Consider the following 4,302-nt stretch of genomic DNA (forward strand, 5'->3'; position numbering starts at 1 on the left):
GCTATGCCATCTAGCTTCCTAGAGAGGCTTCAGAGAGCCACAAGCTTAGAGTGGATTCATTCGTGTACCTGACCTCACACCATTTCAGACCCCGATGAGTTCTATGTCCACGGAGGAGACAGCTAGAATTCTGTCTCAGAAAAGGGTGAATGACTAAATACTGAAGACTTGCTAACTTTCTAACTGCTACAATGGACTCAAACCGCAAGAGCGGCAGTGTCTGGGGACAGTCACTGGCCCCTAAAGCTGTGTCCTTGTGTGTCCCAGTGGGCTCACTGTCCTCAGTTGCTATATCCTACAGAACATGATCATCCTCAATTTTGTTATCTGTAAAATAGATTTGAAAATCTCATTCCTTCCAGTGAATCATAGTTGATGGGCAGACCAAATGGAATCTTGGAAGGGATCCCTCATTGAAGATGGTAAAACAGAATCCAATTATATGGGATTATTGCTACACGACTCAGGTGGGTTTCAATGGAGAAAAAAACAGTTACCATCACCCTGATTGAAGGAGACCGCCCGCCTCCCCATAAACGTCAGAATAGAAACTGAGCTCCGCATGGTTTTCAATGACTGGTTTTGTGGAAGTAGATGACCACGGCTTTCTTCTGAGAGCTCTCTGGGTTGACTCAAACCTTCAACCTTTAGGTTAGCAACAAAGCACGTTAACCGTTTGCACCATACAGAGACTCCAGTGGAGAAAAATGTAGCCATAAAATGTTTGTAGTCTCAGTGACGCCTAGTGGCCACTTCTCATATTGTATGATGTGTTATGTTTGACATTTTTTCTGTTTTAATTTTCTTTCACTGTGTTTAAGGTTTGTTGGATTTCTTTAATTAATCTGGGGAAATAATCCATTTTAAGAGGTTAGCAGGGCCTGACTGGACACAAGGACATCTGAAAGGCTGTACAGAGACAAACCAGTCAGAGGGAGACCAAAGCCTACGGACAAGAAATTTAAATTGCTGCGGCTCTATGGGCGTCTACCCTTCAATCCTCGTTCGGCTCCAGTGCGCACTCTGCCGGCAGTTGCGGGAACAGCACACCACAACCGACCATCTTACACGTTATTGTTAAGTGCCATGGAGTTGGTTCGTCTCAAATCAACCCCATGCTCAGCAAAATGAAACACTGCCCGATACTGCGCCATCCTCACAATTGTTTCAACTCACTGTTGCCGCCACTGTGTCATTCTATCTTGTTAGAGGTGGTCTTCTTCTTCGTTGACCCTCCACTTTACCAAGTATGATGTCCTTCTCCAGGGCCTGGTCTTACACGTAGGGGCTTTCTTTGTGTTCTGTTGCTCCACTTGTCATCCTTTGGGGAAATTCCAGGTGTTTAAAGGGCTTCCCCCACCTGGGAGTCCTCCCTCTTAGAATGTGGCTATTAGTGCTAGTGTAAAGGCTTTCCTGGTGTGGCGCTGTGGGCTAACACGTCAGACTGCAAAGTCATTTGACTGCAAGGTCGTTGATTCAAGCTCAGCTGCTCTTTGGAAACCCTATACAGGGTCCCTATGTGTTGGAATCAACTCAGTGGCACTTAACAACAACAACAACAAAGGCTTTCCAGCATGTTATTCTCCCCCTCCTCCCCAGTCCCACTCTGGGGCTCACCTGAGGTCAGCAGAATCCTAAAGAATGCAGGTCAGATCCCCAGAACATGGGAGTTGGGATGGCCAAGCTGGTCTTGGAGCCCAGCCTTCCTGTGTCCCCAGGGCCCTGACTCCAGCCCTTCCTATCATAAAGCTGCCATCCCACCCCCCACCCCCAGAGAGCAATCATCTCATTCTGCTGCCACAGTGCCTCCAGGGTCCTCCATCTGCCTCCACTGGTTCTGGTCTGACATCTTCCACCCCCATCCCACCTCATAGTAACCTCTCAAGTGATGGACCCTGAGCCTGTTCTGCCTGACGCTTGTAAATTCTGACCCCATATCCTGCTTCCCGACATGGTGGCTCCATATGATAAGCACTGATCTGCAATGCACAAAGTCGGCAGTTCAAGCCTATGAAACACTCTGCAGGAGAAAGATGAGGCTTTCTGCTCCTACAAAGATTTCAAACCCTGGAAATCCTATACAGGGTCGCTGTGAGTTGGAACTGACTCAAGGGCACTTAACAGCATCAACAATAACAAACCCCCATTTCCCACACTGCAGAGCCTGTCCAGAATGAGCACATGATCCTGGGCACTTTGCTTTTTAAATTAAGGTTTATATACATTCATAAGGGGAGTCCCCGTGTGGCGCTGTAGGATAAGCACTTGACCACAAACAAAGTCAGTTTGAACCGCAAGCTCGGCAATACAAACTCACCCGCTGCTCCTCGGAAACCTACACAGGGTCACTAGGGGTTGGAATCAGTAACAATATCCGCAAAGTGATCTGGGGGAGCATCCGTTAAGTACTGGGCTGCTAGCCTAAAGGTTTTCAGTCTGAATTCACCCAGAGCACTGACTTGATGGTATCGAGGAGGAGCAAATATGTCCATGAACATAACATAAAACAGAAACACTTTCAACTCGTAACAAACCTCATATATGTTAGAGTACAACTGTGCTCCATTTGGTTTTTAAATGGCCACAATTTTGGAAATTGATTACCAAGCCTGTCTTCCAAGGCATCTCTGGGTGGATGTGGACCTCCAACCTTTCAGTCTGCAGCCAAGGGCGTTAACACTATGCAACTTCCAGGGCAGACATGCTTATTTTGTAAATGACTTTCATTCAGGGATGAAATTGGAGCCCTCTTTCATCTATCTAGATTAGAAGGGTGAAACCATCAGTTACAAGGTTAGTGCAAAGACATACCCAACATTTTACACAAGCTGGAGAATAATGAACTATTTTGCACAAGAGGACTTCAAAAAGTGTGTGAAAAATTCTGTTGTCTTTCAAGTCCATTTTTCCACTCTTGTTCTTAAGTGCCGTTGAGTTGGTTCCAAGTCTCATAGTGACTCTGTATAGGGTTTCCAAGGAATGGCTGGTGAGTTTGAACCACCGACCTTGTGGTACAGTGCTTTATCCTACAGAGCCACACTAAGCTAAGCTAAATGCCCACCAATAACCAGGATGGCAGTTTGTAGTGCCGTTGGTAGCCTGTATTTTGTGTTATGAAAGTAGCAGACAGGTTGCTTGGATCTCTCTTCAGACCGACTAAATCACTCTCTCTCAGGGAGGAGCTGCCGTCCAATTTATTGTTTCCTGTTCTGATGTGCTGACCAGACTGAAAATAGCCACTAGGCACATGTGACCATTTAAATGAATTAAGATGCTATAATTAAAAAAAAAATAAGATGAATTAAAATAAAAGAATTCAGTTTCTCAGTTGCATGGGCCACATTTCCAGCGCCCAGTAACCACATGTGGCTAGTGGCTGTCATTCTTGTATTGACTAGTACCACACAGGACTTTTCCATCACTGCAGAAGGCTCTAGTGGACAGCACTGTCCCAAGGTCTCACTAATGTTAGAAGGTGGGTAAGGCAGGCCCCTCTTGTACAAGAGGGCTTCAAAAAAGTTCGTGGAAAAATGGAATGAAAAGATTATGGAATTTTTCTGTGAACCTTTTGAAATCCCCTTGTATAACAGGGAGGTGGTTTTCTGAGTTTCTTCACAGGTTGATGGTCAGTGGGAAGGAGGGGTTAGGCCATTAAAGCCCCTGTGTTTTAAAAGCTTCTGGAAGTGTGTCCAGGAATGTTATGGACTGAGCTGTGTTCTCCCAAATATACATAACTCCATATGGCTAATGGCTCTATAGGACAAGCACTGGACTGTGAACTACTAGGTCAGCAGTTTAAACCCTCCATCTGCTCTTCGGAAACCCTATGCAAACAAGGTCTCTAAGAGTTGGAACCAAGGGCACTTAACAACAAGAACAACAACCATACATTAGAAGCTTAATTAGTCTTGTACCTGTGGCTGTAATCCAGTTTTGGAAAGAAGGCTTTCTTTGTTATGTTAACAAGAACCATTAACAACGGTGCAGGATGTGTCCTAAACTGAGTCACTTGTGAGTTATAAAAGGGCAGATTAGATGTAGACTCAGGAACAAACAGGAAGACAGTTACCAAGAAGGATACGCTGGGACTACCAACAAAGCAGAAATTGATCTGGACTTTGAGCCTCCAGAACTGTGAGCCAACACATGTATGTTCCTTGTGGCATTTCTGTTCTAACAGCACTAGGAAGCTCAGGGGGTGGTGAGTGGACGAGACACAGAGACCTAGTTTCTACCTGGGGTGATGGACATCTCCCACCAGAGAGGTCCAGGTTAGAGGCAGAGAGGACAGTAAACCCAACG

The sequence above is a fragment of the Chrysochloris asiatica genome, unplaced genomic scaffold, assembly GCF_000296735.1.
Source record: "Chrysochloris asiatica unplaced genomic scaffold, ChrAsi1.0 scaffold00054, whole genome shotgun sequence".
NCBI classification, from domain to species: domain Eukaryota; kingdom Metazoa; phylum Chordata; class Mammalia; order Afrosoricida; family Chrysochloridae; genus Chrysochloris; species Chrysochloris asiatica.